Here is a 19,459-nt window from a genome sequence, read left to right on the forward strand (position 1 = left end):
ATGGATAAATTCCTAGACATTTGCACTCTCCCAAGACTAAACCAGTAAAAAGTTGAAACCCTGAACAGACCAATAACAAGGGCTGAAGTTGAGGCAGCAATCAATAGCCTACCAACAAAAAAAAATTAGGTCCAGATGGGTTTACAGCCAAATTCTACCAAACGTACAAAGAGGAGCTGGTACCATTCCTTCTGAAACTATTCTAAACAATACAAAAGGATGAAATCCTCCCTAATCCATTTTACAAGACCAACATCATTCTGATACCAAAACCTGGCAGACACTCAACTAAAAAAGAAAACTTCAGGCCAATATCCATGGTGAACACTGACACAAAAATCTTCAATAAAATACTGGCAAACTCAAAGCAATAGCACATCAAAAAGCTTATTCATCATGATCAAGTAGGCTTCATCCCAGGGATGCAAGGCTGATTCAACAAACGCAAGTCTATAAACGTAATCCACCACATAAACAGAACCAAAGACAAAAACCACATGATTATCTCAATAGATGCAGAGAAGGCCTTTGACAAAATTCAAAAGCCCTTTATGCTAAAAACTCTCAAGAAACTAGGTATCAATTGATCATATCTCAAAATAATAAAAGCTACTTACAACAAACCCACAGCCAATATCATACTCAATGGGCAAAAATTGGAAGCATTCCCTTTGAAATCTGGCACTAGACAAGGATGCCCTCTCTCACCACTCCTATTCAATATACTGTTGGAAGTTCTAGCCAGAGCAACCAGGCAAGAAAAATAAATGCCACTCAATTAAGAAAGGAGGAAGTCTAATTGTCTCTATTTACAGGTGACATGATTGGATTTTTAGAAGACCCCATGGTCTCAGCCCAAAATCTCCTGAAAGTGATAAGCAACTTCAGCAGTCTCAGGACACAAAATCAATGTGCAGAAATACAAGCATTCCTATAGGCCAATAACAGACTAAAAGAGAGCCAAATCAAGAGCGAACTGCCATTCACAATTGCTACAAAGAGAATAAAATACCTAGGAATACAACTAACGAAGGATATAAAGGACCTCTTCAGGGAGAACTACAAACCACTGCTCAAGAAAATAACAGAGAACACAAACAGATGGAAAAACATTCCATGCTCATGGTTAGGAAGAATCAATATTATAAAAATGGCCATACTGCCCAAAGTAATTCAAAGATTCAATGCTATCCCCATCAAGCTACCAATAAGCTTCTTCATGGAACTGGAAAAAAACACCTTAAACTTCATATGGAACCAAAAGAGAGCCTGCATAGCCAAGACAATCCTAAGCAAAAATAATAAAGCTGGAGGCATCATGCTGCCTGACTTCAAACTATACTACAAGTCTACAGTAATCAAAACCACATGGTACTGGTTCCAAATCAGAGACATAGACCAAGGGAACAGAACAGAGGCATCAGAAGCAACACCACATATCTACAACCATCTGATCTTTGACAAACCTGAAAAAAACAAGCAAAGGGGAAAGAATTCCCTGTTTAATAAATGGTGTTGGGAAAACTGGCTAGCCATGTGCAGAAAGCAGAAACAACCCCTTTCTGACACCTTGCAATAAAATTAACTCCAGATAGATTAAAGATTTAAACATAAGACCTAACACCATAAAACCCTAGAAGAAAACCTAGACAAAACCATTCAGGACATAGGCATAGGCAAGGACTTCATGACCAAAACACCAAAAGCACTGGCAACAAAAGCCAAAATAGACAAATGGGATGTAATTAAACTTCAGAGCTTCTGTACAGCAAAATAAATTATCGTTAGAGTGAACTGGCAACCAATAGAATGGGAAAAAATGTTTGCAATCTACCCATCTGACAAAGGGCTAATATCCAGAATCTACAAAGAACTAAAACACATTTACAAGAAAAAACAAACAAACCCATTCAAAGCTGGGCAAAGGATATGAACAGACACTTTTCAAAAGAAGACATATATGAGGCCAACAAACATATGAAAATGCTCATCATCACTGGTAATTAGAGAAATGCAAATCAAAACCACCCTGAGATATCATCTCATGCCCGTTAGGAGGGTGATCATTAAAAAATCTGGAGACCACAGATGCTGGAGAGGATGTGGAGAAATAGGAACACTTTTACACTGCTGATGGGAGTGTAAATTAGTTCAACCATTGTGGAAGACAGTGTGCCGATTCCTCAAGGATCTAGAAATAGAAATTCCATTTGACCCAGCAATCCCATTACTGGGTATATATCCAAAGGATTATAAACTGTTCTATTATAAAGACACATGCACATTTATGTTCATCGCAGCACGGTTTACAATAGCAAAGACCTGGAACCAACCCAAATGCCCATTGATGATAGACTAGATAAAGAAAATGTGGCACACATGCACCATGGAATACTATGCAGCCATAAAAAACGATGAGTTTGTATCCTTTATAGGGACATGGATGAATCTGGAAACCATCATTCTCAGCAAACTCACACAAGAACAGAAAATCAAACACCACATGTTCTCACTCATAGGCGGGTGTTGAACAATGAGAACACGTGGACACAGGGAAGGGAGCACACACACTGGGGTTGGTTGTGGGGGCTAGAGGAGGGGCAGTGGTGGGTGGGGAGGGACAACATGGGGAGAACTGCCAGATATAGATGATGGAGGGATGAAGGCAGCAAACCGCCTTGCCTCGTGTGTACCTATGCAACAACCCTGCATGATCTGCACACGTACCCCAGAACCTAAAGTACAAAAAAAAAAAAAAATTACAGTAAGAAATAAGCTTAGGATAAGTATTATAGTTGGCTTATTTTAAGTCCACTAAAATTAACTTTGCAACTTCAATTTCCAGCAACATCTCAAACTAGAAATCTAGAAAGACTTTTGTTTTTAAAAGTGGTGAATAAAATGTACCAAATATTTTATTAGCAAGAAAGTACAGAAGCCGAAAAGGTTAAAATGAAGTAAGAATCCTCCAAAGTTATCTACTGTTTGTCTAATTCTAGAAATATAATAGGAAGAAACAACTTTTAAGGAGATTACAACTGAATTGTTGAAATTTACCAATTATCAGATTCAAAGAGCCCAATAAATCACAAAAAAAATTATACTCCTACACGTAATGACAGTAATACTAAAAAATACAAATAACAAAAAGTTTTCTTCAAGCCAGAGAGAAGACATATTATACTAAAAGAAATAACAATTAGACTGATAGCTATTACTTTCGACAACCACAATGTCACCAAACAACAGGATGATTCTTCCAATGAGCTTAAAGAAAATATAACTGGACCTCTGTATCTGCATCTTCCGCATTGGCAGATTCAACCAACCCTGGATGGAAAATATGGTTAGGTTTACAATGATTGTATCTGTACCGAACATGTATATGTATTGACTTCTCTTTCTTGTTACTATTTCCTAAACAATGCAGTATAACAACCACATAGCATTTACATTGTATTGGCTATTATAAGTAATTCTAGAGATGGCCTAAAGTGTATGGAAGGATGTGTCTAGGTTATATGCAAGTACTATACCTTTTATATAAGGATTCAAGCATCTTCAGATTTGAATATTGGCAGGGAGTCATGGAACCAATGCCTGTGAATATGGAGGTTCACTGTAACTCTCAATCCAGAACTCTAAACCCAATAAATTATTTTAAAACAAAGGAAAAAATCGGGACTTTTCTCAGATTTACCAAAAACCAAACCAAACAAAAACAGATTTGTTACCTTTTGCCCTGTAGACCTCACTAAAGAAAATTCTAAATTATTTATTTTAGGCAAAAGAAAAATGACGGAAGGTGTGATATATGACAGAATTGGTGGATAATTTTGGTTTTCTGGCTATTGGTGAAAAAAGATACTTTTAAATAAGTGGGTAGACCTAAATCAGTGATTCTGAACCAAGAGCAATTTTCCCCCTGAAACATTTGACAATACAGGGAGACATTTCTGTTTGTGGCAACTGGGGGAGGGGGGTGCTGCTGACATCCAGTGCGGCAGCCAGGCCTGCTGCTGAACATCTGCAGTGTATCGGACAGCTCCACATAACAAACAATTATTGCCCAAAATGTTAGTAGTGCTGATGTTGAGAAATGCTGATCTAAATTAATACTGTGTACACCAATAACAATAATTTGTCGTGTAGAGCTAAAACTAAAATACCATCCACTAAAACATAAAGTATAAGCAGAAGAGATGGTGATTAAAGTATTCTAAGGTCTTTGTCTAATTTGGGAAGAGGGAAAAGGCACTGATTAACTATAGGCTTTGATAAGTTAAGTGACCATATTAAAATATTAAAGACATCTACCAAATAAATACACCTTAGAAGTTACGTTCTCTAACCAAGTATAGGGTAACAGGGAATGAGAACAGACTGAAAAACAATAAAGGAGAAGCAAGAAAGGAGAAAGAAAACTAAAAAGATGGAAAAAATGTAAGGAATATGGCAGAAATAAATACAAATATCAGTAATCAAAGTAACTACAGATACACTAAAACTCTCCAGTTGATAGAAAAAAACTTCAGAGTCTAGAGTGAGGAAAGTTCCACATACTTTTAAACAACCAGATTGCATGAGAACTCATTCACTATCACAAGAACAGCACCAAGAGGTTGGTGTGAAACCATTTGTGAGAAACCACCCCTATGATCCAATCACCTCCCACCAGGCCCCATCTCCAACACTGGGGATTACAATTTGAATAGGGACACAGATCCAAACCGTATCACTCCCCAACTCACTGAGTAAGGCTAATACACCTGTAACATCAAAATAGTTAAGGACAGTCCACAAAAGGAATATCACAAGCTAATAGTTATACATAAAAAAATAAAAAATTCTAAGGAAAACATTAGGATACCAATCACTGGCATCCAAATCTGTCAAGGTATTAAAAAAAAATACTTCATAAGTAGAGTTTATCCCAAATGTGCCAAGTTGGTTTAATATTAGAAAATCTAACATAATTTACCACATTAATAGTTTAAAAGTAGAAAAACACATGACCAACTGCATAAATGCAGAAAATCTGTTTAATAAAATTTATCATACATTTTTATTTTTATGATTCAAGAAAACAAGAATATAATAAGATGCTACCAAATGATAAGGACTTTTGCAGAAAATATGTACAAAGAATTATGTACTTAACGATAATATATTAAGAGCTTCAAAACTAATACAAATATATCCATTCTCACCTCATCAATTCAGAGAGGCACTGAAAAACCTAGACAAGAAAAAGAAAGAATAAAAAGTAAAGATTGGAAAGAAAAAAACTGGTATTCTTGGTAGATGATGTGACTATCTAATTGGAAAATTCAAATAACTTCCATATAAATTATGAGAATCAATAAGAAAGTTCATTAGTTTAGTGGGTTTTCTGGATATTAAGTCAAAGTCAATTGCATTTCTATACACCAGCAACAAACTATACAAAATATATACGTATATTTATATATGTGTGTATGTATGCATATGTATAGATATAATTTGTAAATATAAAATGTATATATAATTTTCTAAAGTGTTGTTTACTACAGCAACAAAAATGATAATATACCTAGAAATAAATCTTCAAAATATATACAAGACTTTCATGAAGTAAATTATAAAGTGTTACTGAAATACATTAAATGAGAACTTTACAAATTAAAAGATATATCACATTTATGGATAGAAAGACTCAGTAATGAAAAACATGTCAGTAATGACCTAGATATTTTACATAATTTCAAAGTCCCATAGAATTTTTTATTGAGTTAGTCGAGACTATTTTAAAACAGAGAAGTGCAAAGAACCAAGAATCGTCAAAACACTCCTGAAGAAACACAGTCTGGTAGACTGCATTACCAGATAGCAAGACTTTTTGTATGGCTATAATAAAACTAACATAATGTTAGTTAAAAGAGAGACAAAGGACCAGTGGCACAGATTAGAGAATCCAGAAATAGAACCATAATAATACAGAGAAATCTGCTTTATGAGAAAGCAGGCAGTGGAAATCAGTGAGGACGAACTCTTTAAGATGTGGCACTGGGATAATTAGAGCTCTATATGAAAAATGATTAGTGAAACTGTATCTTCATCCTATACTGTTTACAAAAGTTAATTGCAAGTATCATACAAGGAAAATTATAAAACTTTAGGAAGACATTGTAGAAGATAAATGTATACCTTTGGTTAAGGAAGGATTTCTAAAACAGTATACAAAATGTGCAAGTCAGAAGAAAAAGATTGAGGAATGAAATTACACAAAGACCTTTGTTCTTTAAAGGATGCTATGATGAAAGTGAAATTACCAGCTATAAGTTGGGATAATTTATTTGCCACCTTTATAACCAACTAAGAATGGTATTCAAGATATTGTTAAAAAAAAAAAACTCCTAAAAATTGATTTAAAAATAATCAAACAACCCAGTAGAAAAATAAAGAACTTAGACACTTTGAGGAAAAAACAGTGATGACCATTAAATATATAAAAGTATGCCCAACATCATTAATCACTAACTAGATGTGTTAGATTACGTTGTTCCATTTAGTTAAGCTGGGAGCTCTTTTTCCTAGAGTCTCTGTCCTTATATCATATTTGGTTAGAGTTGATAAAAATTATTAATTTGCACTAGATTTGGAAGGTGGATGTGAAACAGTGGTTATAACTCTCTGAAGGTCTTAGTGACAAAGAGATGCAAAGGTACCCCACAGGTTACAGTTTAACCAAGAGCTGTGGCCAACTCTTCTTCACTACTTGCCCAGTAGTCAATGGCCAAGGCCCCTCAATCACATGCTTGGCTGCGGAGCCACCAGACAGTTCCTGCACAGAAGCAAGAGCTTCTTCTGCACCTCTTCACAAACGTCCTCTTTATGATCCTACTTTCTCAGCACGATGTGTATGACTTATCAATCGCCCTGCAAACTGCACCTTGCCCCCCATGCCAGTGCTGCCAGAGGTGGTTAGGGACCAGCCATCTCTGACCTCTCAATCCCTTCTAGTCCTTCACCTCCCTGGTTCCTCCCACACTCATGTGAGGTCTAATTGCAATAATAAATTCTTTTTCTTGTAACAGTTATCACCATGGCTCTTCTTCCCCAACTGAACTCTGATTGATACATCAAACAAAACACAACAGTGCTATCAGTATGACTTCCTCCACCTCCTTCTAGTCTTTGTTCAAATGCCCACCTTCTCAAGAAGCTTTCCTGACCACTCTACGGAAGTTCAGTCCCCCTCCAGCACCAGGACTACCTAGTCCTGCTCTGTTTTAATTTTTCCTTTAGTACTTACCAGTTACTAAAATACAAATAATGTTCATATGTATTTTATTTGCTGTGTGTATTCTCCACTAGAATGTAAGTTCTATGAGGGTAAGGGCTTTGGATTTTGTTTTGTTTTATTTTGTTCGTTTTATTCTCTAACTCTGTTTCATATCTCTAACAATAATGAATATTTGCTAGGTAAAAAAAAAAATGGGATTTAAATTTACATTCACTCGATTGGTAAAATAACTAAAAAGTCAGAACATGCCAAAAATTGGCAAGGATGTAGAGCAAAGGGCATTTTTATATATTTATACTACAATCGCTCTGAGAAAAACTTAGGCTTACCTAGAAACTTAAATATGTATATATCCTACAACACAGGGGTCCTCAACTGCCGGGGACCACAGACCTGTACTAGTCTGTGGCCTATCAGAAACCAGGCCGCATAGCGGGAGGTGACTGGTAGGCAAGTGAGTGAAGCTTCATCTGTATTTAGCTGCTCACCATGGCTTGAATTACTGTCTGAGATCCACCTTCTGTCAGAGCAGTGATTCTATTAGATTCTCATAGAAGGGCAAACCCCACGGTGAACTACATATGTCAGGGATCTTGGTTGTGCTCTTCTTATGAGAAAGCACAACCTCCTATCTGTCACTATTTCCCATCCTCCCAAGATGAGACCATCTAGTTGCAGCAAAACAAGTTCAGCAAAACTGATTCTACATTACGGTGAGTTGTATAATTATTACATATTACAAAATAATAATAATAGAAATAAAGTGCACAAAAAATGTAATGTGCTTGAATCATCCCAAAACCATCCCCGCCACCCCCGGTCCATGGAAAAACTGTCTTCCATGAAACCAGTCCCTGGTGCCTAAAAGGTTGGGGACCACTGCTACACAGAAATTCTACTTCTAACTCCTCACTGAAGGGAGAAAGGATAATCTGTGCCATAGTTGTAAAACAGGAATCTACACAGCAGTGAAAATGATGAATTAGATTTGTATACCTAAAATGTAATTAATCTCTTAAGCATAAAGTGGAGCAAAAAAGGGATTCATAGCATAGAACAATATAAAGTTCAAAAGTACGAAAAACTAAACATTTTATTTTTAGAGATACATAAAGATGTGGTAAAACTATTTAAAGAACAGAAACAAATAATAGATATAAAATTCAGTCTAGTGGCTGTCTCTGGGGCAGGGAGAAGGGTCAAATTGAGGAGGAACACCTGGCATTTTTCAGGATATTATTAATGTTCTATTTATTAAGCACAATGGCATTTTAATGAGTTTTATTTTGATATGCTTAATATTTTAACTAAATTATTTATTTTTTAATTTTTAAATTTCTGTATATTCATGGAATACAAGTGCAATTTTGCTACATCAATATATTACATTGAGGTGAAGGCAGAACCTTCACTGCATCCATTGCTAGAGTGACACATATCGTACCCACCAAGTGACCACCCATCACTCACCCTTTTAACATTTTATTTTAAAACTTTTACCAAAGAGATGATATACTGTCCAGAAATATAAAAACTATGTCATGAATTAGTATAATAAAATTGAATCATAGTTTGCATGCCTTTTATCCATGCTTAAGATAGTACTTGAACTGACAAATACTTCTTAAATTCTTCTAAAATTGTATATTTGAAGTTTTGGCCTACACTCTTGAACTGCAAGAAAAGAAGTCCTCTCAAGCCAGCTTAAACAAAAGTAGAAATGAATTTTAAAGAATACACTGTAGTCTCACAGACCCCAAGGATAAGAACGTGGCCAAGCCTGGAATAGAGAATGGAAAGAGGTCATGGCAGTTTCTCTGTTTCTGCTGCTTTCTTCAATTAGTCTCTTTCCTTCCTCTTTTCACAGTGGCTTTCCCTGCTATTCCATCCACACTGTAAAACCACACTCCCTGGCAGCTATGGTTTATTTGTTAGAGTTTCAACTTAAGACAGTGATTAATTAGTTCCAAACCCCAAATTTCAAATTTCAGAAGAGAATTTGATCACCCCAGCCTGAATTGGGTGTATACTGGGCCAATTGGCTATAATAGCAGGGTCTGGTTCACAAAGCACAAACTTGCTGTCATGAACCCTGCAACTCTAGTGAAAGTTTAAGGTAAAGGGAGTTACAGTGAGCTGAAAAGCTGCTCCTACAATTGGACAAAATGTAAGGCATAAATAATGGGATCATCAATTTATATATTTAATCTTCTAAGTATTGCTGCCTTGCTTATCAAGCAATCTTACTGGCATTTATAAAATCTGTTCCAAGGCCAGGTGCGGTAGCTGACACCTGTAATCCTAGCACTTTGAGAGACCAAGGTAGGCAGATCACAAGGTCAAGAGATCAAGATCATCCTGGTCAGCATGGGGAAACCCTGTCTCTACTAAAAATACAAAAATTAGCTGGGTCTGGTGGCGTGTGCCTAAAGTCCCTGCTAGTTGAGAGGCTAAGCTAGAAGAATTGCTTGAACCCGGGAGGCAGAGGTTGCAGTGAGCCAAGATGGTGCGACCGCACTCCAGCTTGGACAACAGAATGAGACTCCATCATAAAAATAAAAAAATAAAAAATCTGTGACAAAACAGTCTTCCATGTCTTGAGTAGTCATCACAGACCTTGAAAAACCACTTTGGGTAGTAAGCACAGTAGCTTATGCCTATAATCCCAGTGTTTTGGAAGACTGAGGTGGGAGGACGACTTAAAGCCAGGGGTTTGTGACCAGCCTGGTCAGTATAGCAAGACCCTGTTTCTACAAAATAAATAAATAAAAATTAGCCTGGATGTCACGGCATGAGCCTATTAGAACCCAGGAGCTTGAAGTTAAAGTGTGCTATGATCATACCATCGTACTCTAGGCTGGGTGACAGAGCAGGAAACAGCCTCTTAAACAAAAGAAAAAGAAAAATCACTTTTAAAAAGATGCAGAATTTCATTAAAGGTATCTTGAAAATTTACTTCTGATAAAACTGCAAACATCTACAGGTTCAATAATATTAGGGAAATCTTTCTTCGCCCTCAATCCATATTTTGAATTAAAACTATCATCCTCCTTAAGAATTTACATTCTTGGCAGTAGTCTTTGGTCCAGATAGTCATATCACCCAAACCAGGCTATAAAGAGCCTTTTCGTGAGATTTTTTTCAAATCAAAGCTGGAAATAAAGAGTTCTTTCCTTTCTAGTATAGTATCATAGAACGCATAGAACTGTGCCATATGTGATGTGACATTTGAAGTTTGACTCTGATATGTTAAAAATGCACATTATAATGATTAGAGTGATCACTAAAATGGAAAAAGAGGTATGGCTAATAATCTTTTAGTGGACTAATAAGCCAACATAGTGAACATAAAAATGGAACACTAACAAACAATCCAAAAGCAGGAAGAAAAGAGAAAGAGGGAACAAAACCCACAAGACTAAAATAAGACAAATAGCTGCATGATAGATTTGAATCCAATCATATTAGTATTTCTATTAAATGTAGATGGTCCCTCCAAAATGAATCTGTGAGGATGGCTGAACAACCCTGTGAATATACTAGAACACACTGCAATGTATGCTTCAAACGGGTAGACTATATTGTATACCAATCATATATAAATAAAGCTGTTTTTAAAATGTAAATAGTCTAAACAAACAACCCATAGAAAAGGCAGCAATAAAAGAGCAATGCCCAACCTAAGTTTTTTTTTTCTATTTTTTTTTTTAATTCAGTCTCCATAGAGACTGGCAAAAATTGCCAGTCTCGACTATGTCGCAAGTCGTCACGGCGGGATGTTAGGAAAAGTTTTCAATTAGCAATAATCGCGCCTCGTATAAACCTCATTGGCTACGATACTGCCACTGCGCAAAGCTCCAACCTAATTTTTAAAAGCACTTACAATATCCTGTCTGTAAGAAATCTACTCTGGCTTTTCTGAAGATCCGGCAAGACGGCAGAGGTAGAGCAGAAGAAGCAGCGGACCTTTCGCAAGTTCACCTACCGCGGTATGGACCTGGACCAGCTGCTGAACGCGTCCTACGAACACTCGACGCAGCTGCACAGTGTGCCCCAGCGGCCGCAGCTGAACCTGGGCCTGCGGCGGAAGCAGCACTTGCTGCTGAAGCGCCTGCGCAAGGAGGTGTCGCCCGTGGAGAAGCCGGAAGTGGTGAAGACGCACCTGTGGGACATGATCATCTCGCCCGAGATGGTGGGCGTCTACAACCGCAAGACCTTCAACCAGGTGGAGATCAAGCTGGGGATGATCAGCCACTACCTGGGGGAATTCTCCATCACCTACAAGCCAGTGAAGCATGGCCAGCTGGGCATCGGGGCCACCCACTCCTCCAGCTTCATCCCCTTCAAGTAGTGGCTCCACTATTAAAGGCACACAGATCTCCAAACAAAAAAAAAAAGAAAGAAAGGACAAAAGTGATAGGTTTTTAAAAGGTATATCAGAAGAACACTAATCATAAGAATACTAGAGATTAACATCATATAAAATATTAATCAGAACAAGTAATTTTACCAAGAATAAAGGGCATTCAATTATAATGAAAGAATAAATGGATTAAGGATACCTAACAATTCTAAATGTATATCCTCCTAATAAGAGAACCTCAAAATACATTAAGCAAAAACTGACAGAACTGCCCAAAAGAAACAGAAAAATCACAATTATGCTTGAAAATGTTAATACCCTTCTCTTAATAATTGATAGAACAAGAGACATAAAGTCAGTAATAATACAGAAGACTGAACAGGGAAGGGGAGAAAGGTGGCAGATAGGAGACAGGGCTAACGGGCAGCTCCTGCTTGGACGTACAGAACAGTGTATGGAGACTCATACTGTGAACGTTTTCTCCAAGAACCAGTGCAGGAACATACTAGGACAACCAAAAGAATTCACAGATCCTTTGAAAGAAGCAGCACACCACTGCAAATTCTGTAATATGTAAAAAACTGTGAGTTCCCAAAGTGTGAGGGGGAAAATCTGCCTCTGAACACACATCCCCACTGAGGACTCTGAAAATCCAGACTACCGAAGAAGGCTTTAACCTTACCTACAGCTGAAACAGATTGAGAGAGCCAACAAAATATAAAAGTAGAAGCAGCAGTGGAAAGAGCCTTGAAGGCACTCCCAGTCCCCAGCTCAAGGCCAGGAAGCCATCCCTGACTGTGTCTAACAGGGGCCCTCAGGGAAGGCAGCCAGTGGCATTAGGGAGGGATCTTGGGGTGAAAGAAGCTTCCAACTGAATTTTGTAATAATTTCAACTGGGAACAAACTTTATTGAGCAGAATCTGGGGGGCGAACAAGAACTGCTGCAGATACAAGCACAGGAGCTGCCACCAACATTGGGCAGATGGCCTGAAAGTGCTTGGTTTTGCAGAGGCAGCCTGGAGCAAGATCTGAGCCCCATGTGCAGACTGACTGGATCTAAACTTGGTGCTGTTAGTGGGGTACTGTGGGAATGAGACTGGTTTTACCTACTGTGTGGGAACTGGGTGAAGCCTTTCACTACCAGCTATCCCCCTCTTCCCTGGCAAACTAAATGGCACAGCAGAGGTAGCCATAATCTCCTCTGGAACATAACCTTATTGGCCTGAGAACCATCCTCCCATTTCTCACAGTGGCCATGGCAAACCCTGCCCAAGGAGGGTGTGAGTTCAGACCTGTCTAAACCTGGTGGCATTTCTCCACCTGCCCTGGTAGCTGAATACAAAAGACATAAGTTCTTTGGAGCTTTATGGTCCTGCTCTTCACCAGAGAAACCAGAATACCCACCCTGGCCAACTTAGGGCAAACTTTCATCTCCCTTCTCCTACTGCAGCTGGTGTTCTCTTTAAAGCATCATCACCTGGCAGGAGGCCAACCAACTGAGGCCATTAGGGCAACTCATGAAAGAATAACCCTGCTTCCAGGAAGGAGAAAACAACAGCTAATACCACTACCCGGAACATCTTGGCTAACCTGAGGTCCTTAGTCTGCCCAAGTGACAGCTTCACTGCTAGCATAACCAACATTTGAGAAAGCCAGAACACTGAACAAAACTGCAACAAAGGATTCTCACAGAGTCTACTTCATTCCCCTGCCAACTCCACCAAACCAGGTGCTGTTATCCACAGGTGGGAAACCTGAAGAGCAACGCTATCACAGGACTCTTTTCAGACATTCCCCAGCACCAGTCCAGAACCTGGTAGCCCCACTGGATAGCTAGACCCAAAAGAGCAATAACCATCACTGCAGTCTGGTGCTCAGGAAGCCCCATCCCTAGGGGAATGGGGAGAGAACCACATCAAGGGATATCATGTCATAAGACAAAGAATCTGAACAGCAGCCCTTGAGTTCCAGATCCTTCCACTGAAATTGTCTACCCAAATGAGAAGGAACCAGAAAAGTAATTCTGGAAACAGGGATCTATAACACCCCCAAAAGACCAACTATCTCCCCAGCAATGGATCCAAACAAGAAGAAAGCTCTGAATTGCCAGATAAAGAATTTAGAAGGCTGATTATTACGTGACTTAAGGAGAACCAAAGAAAGGTGAAAACCAACTTAAAGAAATTAAAAAATGAAAATTTCTCCATAGAAATAGATATCATAAAGAAAAATAAGCACAACTTTAGGAAATCAAAGACAAAATACTTAGAGAAATACAAAATACTCTGCAAAGTTTTAACAGTAGACTAAAACAAGTAGAAGAAAGAACTTCAGAACCTGAAGACCTGGCTTTCAAATTCACCCAATCAGACAAAGACGTATATATATATATGTCAAAAAAAAAAAAAAAAGAACAAAGCCTCCAGGATATTTGGGATTCCATTAAATGGCCAAACCTAAGAATAACTGGTGTTCCCGAGGAAGAAGGGAAATATAAAAGTTTGAAAACCTTATTCGAAGAAATACTTGAGGAAAATTTCCTTGGCCTTGTCAAATACCAGAAGCTCAAATACCACCTGGGAAATTCATCACAAAAAGATCATCACCTAGCCACTTAGTCATCAGGTTATCTAAAGTCAAGATGAAGGAAAGAATCTTAAGAGCTGTGAGTCAAAAGTGTCAGATAACCTATACAGGAAAACTTAAGAGATTAACAACCGATTTCTCAGCAGAAACCTTACAAGCCAGAACGGATTAGGGTCCTATCTTTAGCCTGCTTAAAACAAAATGATAGTGAGCCAAGAATTTGGCATCCAGGAAAACCAAGATTTATAAATGAAGAAGATAAAGCCTTTTCAGACAAGCAAATACAGAGAGAATTTATCACTACAAAGCCAGCACTGCCAGAAATGCTAAAAGGAGTTCTAAATTATGAAACGAATCCTCAAAGTACACCAAAATAGAACCTCCTTAACACATAAACCTCACAGGGCCTGTAAAACAATAGCACAATGAAAATACACAAGTTATTTAGGCAACAACTAGCATGATGAATAGAACAGTACCTCACATCTCAGTGCCCACTTTGAATGTAAATGGCCTAAATGTTCCACTTAAAAGATAGAGAATGGCAGAATGGATAAAAATTATCTGCTGGATTCAAGAGACTCACCTAACACATAAGGACTCACATAAACTAAAGGTAAAGGGGTGGAAAAAGATATTCTACATAAATGGAAACCAAAAGATAAAACAGACTTTAAAGCAACAGCAGTTAAAAAAGACAAAGAGGGACATTATATAGTGATAAAAGGATCAATCCAGGCCAGGCACAGTGGCTCACACCTATAATCTCAGCACTTTGGGAGGCCAAGGTGGGTGGATCATGAGGTCAGGAGTTCAAGACCAGCCTGACCAACATGGAGAAACCCCATCTCTACTAAAAATACAAAATTAGCCAGACATGGTGGCACATGCCTGTTGCCCCAGCTACTCAGGAGGCTGAGGCAGAAGAATCACTTGAACCCGGAAGGCAGAGGCTGTGGTGAGCTGAGATCAAACCATCACACTGCAGCCTGGGCAAGAAGAGCAAAACTCCACATTAAAAAAAAAAAGATCAGTCCAATGGGAAAATGTCACAATCCTAATATAAATGCACCTAATGCTGGAGCTCCCAGATTTATAAAACAATTAGTATTACTAGATCTAAGAAATGAGATAGATGGCAACACAATAATAATGGGAAACTTAAATACTCCACTGACAGCACTAGAGAGGTCTTCAAAACAGAAAGTCGACAAAGAAATAGCGGACTTAAACTGTACCCTAGAACAGATGGCTTTAATAGCCATTTACAGAACATTGTACCCAACAACTGCAGAATATATATTCTAGTCATCCGCAAAAGGAACATTCTCCAAGATAGACCATATGATAGGCCATAAAACAAGTCTCAATAAATTTAAGAAAATCAAAATTGTATCAAGTATCCTCTCAGATCACGGTGGAATAAAATTGGAAATTAACTCCAAAAGGAACTGAACTCTCAAAACTGTACAAATACATGGAAATTAAATAATCTGCTCTTGAATGATCTTTGAGTCAACAATGAAATCAAGATGGAAATTTCAAAATTTTTTAAAATGGCCGCGCACGGTGGCTCAAGCCTGTAATCCCAGCACTTTGGGAGGCCGAGGCAGGTGGATAATGAGGTCAAGAGATTGAGACCATCCTGGTCAACAAGGTGAAACCCCGTCTCAACTAAAAAAAACAAAAATACAAAAATTAGCTGGGCATGGTGGTGCGCACTTGTAGTCCCAGCTACTTGGAAGGCTGAGGCAGGAGAATTGCTTGAACCCAGAAGGCGAAGGTTGCGGTGAGCTGAGATTGTGCCATTGCACTCCAGCCTGGGTAACAACAGCGAAAACTCTGACTCAAAAAAAAAAAAAAATTTTTTTTAACTGAAAAATCATAGTGACACAACTTACCAAAACCTCTTGGATACAGCGTAAGTGGAAAGCTCATAGCATTACATGCCTACATCAAAAAGTCTGTACACATAAACAATCCAAGGTCACACCTTAGATAGAGAAACAAAAGCAGTCCAAACCAAAACTCTGCAGAAGAAAAGAAATAACCAAGATCAGAGAAGAACTAAATGCAATTGAAACAGAAAAATACCAAAAGAAAAGAAAAGAAAAGAAAAGAAAAGAAAAGAAACAAACAGCTGGTTCATTAAAAAAATAAACAAAATTAATAGACCATTAGTGAAATTTCTTTTTATTCCCAATAGTGGCTCTAAGAAAATTAGTAAAATATATCAAGAAGAGAGAAGACCCAAATAAGTTCAATTCAAAATGAAATGGGAGTTATTACAACTGATACCACAGAAAAGGTCATTCAAGGCTACTACAAATATACCTTTACATGCACAAAGTAGAAAATCCAGAGGAAATGGATAAATTTCTGGAAATATACAACCCTCCTAGATTAAATCAGGGAGAAATAGAAACTTTGAACAGACCAGTAATAAGTAGCAAGATTGAAAGAATAATTTTTTAAAAGCCAACTAAGAAAACGTCCAGGACCATTTAGAGTCATAGCTGAATTCTATCAACATTCAAAGAAAAGTTGTTATCAATCTTACTGAAACTATTCCAAAAGATAGAGAAAGAGGGAATCCTCTTTAAATCATTCTATGGAGCCAGTATCACCCTAACACCAAAACCAGGAAAGAACATAACAAAAAAAGAAAACTACAGATCAATATCCCTCATGAACATGAATACAAAAATCCTCAACAAAGTACTAGCTAAAAGAATCCAACAGCATATCAAACAGGTAATCCACCATGATCAAGTGGGTTTCATACCAGCAATAAAGGAATGTTTTAACATATGCAAGTCAGTAAATGTGATACATCATATAAACATAATTAAAAACAAAAATCACATAATCATCTTAATAGACACAGAAAAGGCACTTGACAAAATCCAAGCATCCCTTTATGATTAAAATCCTCAGCAAAATTAGCATAAAAGGGATATACCTTGAGGTATTAAAAGCCGTCTATGGCAAATCCACAGCCAACATTATACTGAATGCGGAAAAGTTGAAAGCATTCCCTCCGAGAACTGGAACAAGACAAGAATGCCCACTTTAACAACTTCTAGGCAACATAGTACTGAAAGTCCTAGCCAGAGCAATCAGACAAGAGAAAAAAATACAAGGTATCCAAATCAATAAAGAGAAAGTAAAACTGTCACAGTTCATCAATGATATAATCATATATCCAGAAAACCCTAAAGAATTACCCCAAAACCTCCTAGATCTGATAAAGAATTTCAATAAAGTTTCAGGATACAAAATCGACATACACAAATCAGTAGCACTGTTATACAGCAAAAATAACAGATCTGGAGGCATCACATTACCTGATTTCAACCCATACTACAAGACTATAGTCACCAAAAGAGCATAATATGGAAAATATGCACATAGACCAATGAAACAGAATAGAGAACCCAGAAATAAAACCAAACACTTATAATTAACTGATCTTCAACAAAGCAAACAAAAACATAAAATGGGGAAAGAATACTCTATTCAATAAATGGTTCTGGGATAATTGGCAAGCCACATGTAGGAGAATGAAACTGGATTATCTCTCACCTTATGCAAAAAAAAAAAAAAACAATTCAAGATGGATCAAAACCTTAAATCTAAGACCTAAAAGCATAAACATTCTAGAAGATACCATTGAAAAAACTCTTCCAGACATTGGCTTAGGCAAAGAGATATGACCAAGAACCCAAAAGCATATGCAAAAAAAAAAGAAAGAAAAAAAACGAATAGATGGGACCTAATTAAACCAAAAGGCTTCTGCACAGCAAAAGAAATAATCAGCAGAGTAAACAGACAACCCAAAGAGTGAAGGACAATATTCTCAAACTATACATCCAACAAAGGACTAATATCCAGAATCTACAAGGAACTAAAATAAATGAGCAAGAAACAAACAAATAATCCCATCAAAAAGTGGGCAAAGGAGATGAATAGACAATTCTCAAAAGAAAATATACAAATGGCCAACAATCATATTTTTTAAATGCTCAACTCACTAACTACCAGGGAAATGCAAATTAAAACCACAATGTGATACCACTTTACTCCGGCAAATATGGCCATAATTTAAAAATAAAAAATAAAAATAATAGATTAGTTGGTGTAGATGTGGTGAAAAGGGAACACTACCTTGAGGTGTGACTTTAGATTGTCATACACACAGATATATATAACAATCCTTTATGTATATAAATACACATAATACATATATATATACATATACATAGATATATATCTTTTGCCCACTTTTTGATGGGATTATTTGTGACATATATATTAAAATCTAAGGTCATACCTCAAGGAACTAGAGAAACAAGAACAATCCAAACCTGAACTCAACATATATACTATGGAATACTACTCAGCCATAAAAAGAAATGAAATAATGGCATTCACAGCAACTGGATGGAATTATTCTAAGTGAAGTAACTCAGGAATGAAAACCCAAATATCATATGTTCTTACTCTAAGTGGGAGCTAAGCTATGAATATGCAAAGGCATAAGAATGATAAAATACACTTTGCAGACTTGAGGACAAGTGTTAGAGGTAGGTGAGGGATAAAAGACAACACACTGGATACGGTGTACGCTGCTTGGGCGACAGGTGTACCAGAATCTCAGAAATCATTACTAAATAGCTTATCTATGTAACCAAAAACCACCTGTTCCCCCAAAACCATTGAAATAATTTTTTTAAGTTGAAAGATACTACTAAGCAATTAGACTTAATTGAGATTTTTAGAACACTTCACCTAAATATAACAAAACATACATTCTTTTCAAGTGCATGTGGAACATTTACCAAGATAAATCATAAGCTGTTCCATAAAACAAATACTGATAAATTTAAAAGAAATGAGATTATACAGAATATGTTCTCTGATAATCATAAAGTACTTATATTAGAAATCAGTAACAAAAATTTAGAAAATTCCCCCAAATATTTAGATAGTAAACAACATACTTCTAAAAAACTCATGGGGTAAAGAAAAATTACAAGAGAATTTGGGAAATAATTTGAACTGAATGGAAAGAAAAACATGATATTTCAAAATTTATGGGATATACCTAAAGTATGCTTAGAGGGAAATTTATAACTTTAAATGTTTATGTTAGAAAAGAAAAAAGATCAGCAATCACCTAAAGTTTCAGTTTGAAAACAAATTAAACAAGAATAAATGTAGTA

At 37.1% G+C, this 19,459-nt stretch overlaps 1 non-coding gene and 1 pseudogene across 1 annotated transcript; one reads left to right on the forward strand and one right to left on the reverse strand.

Moving 5' to 3' along the window:
- The window catches only part of LOC100402986 (small ribosomal subunit protein uS19 pseudogene), a 73,822-nt pseudogene extending 55,437 nt beyond the window's left edge, over positions 1–18,385 (forward strand).
- LOC118145194 (U4 spliceosomal RNA) lies at positions 11,002–11,142 on the reverse strand. Its single transcript, XR_004730326.3, has one exon. It is a non-coding gene; the product is annotated as a U4 spliceosomal RNA (small nuclear RNA).
- Positions 18,386–19,459: the final 1,074 nt, after the last annotated feature.

Source organism: Callithrix jacchus, chromosome 8, assembly GCF_049354715.1.
Source record: "Callithrix jacchus isolate 240 chromosome 8, calJac240_pri, whole genome shotgun sequence".
Classification (NCBI taxonomy): Eukaryota; Metazoa; Chordata; class Mammalia; order Primates; family Cebidae; genus Callithrix; species Callithrix jacchus.